The sequence below is a fragment of the Triticum aestivum genome, chromosome 2D, assembly GCF_018294505.1.
Source record: "Triticum aestivum cultivar Chinese Spring chromosome 2D, IWGSC CS RefSeq v2.1, whole genome shotgun sequence".
In the NCBI taxonomy this organism is placed as follows: Eukaryota; Viridiplantae; Streptophyta; class Magnoliopsida; order Poales; family Poaceae; genus Triticum; species Triticum aestivum.
In genome coordinates, this window is record NC_057799.1 from 641733923 (window position 1) to 641734578 (window position 656).

A 656-nucleotide genomic window follows, 5' to 3' on the forward strand; every position below is an offset into this window, starting at 1 on the left:
CTTTAGTACCGGTTCGTGGCATGAACCGGTAGTAAAGAGGTTGTGGCAGGCTGTTTTTAGTCCCACCTCGCTCCCCTAGCAAGATTTTTACCACCTTAAATATGTTACTTCTCAAACTATCACAAGCACTTGGTCTTCATTGAACTCTATGTATAGAATTTGTGGTCGCAATATGAGTCTTCACTGGTTTCTAAACCGTTGAGGACTCATATTGACAATTCAGATTGTACACAAAAAGATCATTGATAATCAATGTATTTTTTATGATAATCAATGTTTTTTAAACTTATTTGAACTCCAACCTATTTTTGCGTTCAGTATGCAGCATTCAAAGCGACGTCATCAATTTCCAATACGTTCTGACATCATTTGCTATTTTTCAGTCATTTACCGATTTGTTTAGAGAGCTAAATGACCGTGAAATTGAAAATCACTACAAAATGAACTCTGAAAATGTTGGAACTTGGCATGGTATCATCATTTCACTCGCATAGCATGTGCAAAAGAGTATAGAGGGTCACGGCGAAAACTGGCACTTCGTGTACAAACTGGACAATCTCTTTCGGAGTATCAGGGTTTCGGACGAGAACTCATCTGTTACACGGGCACTTCAATGTTATTTAAACTTATTTGAACTCCAGCCTATTTTTGCGTTT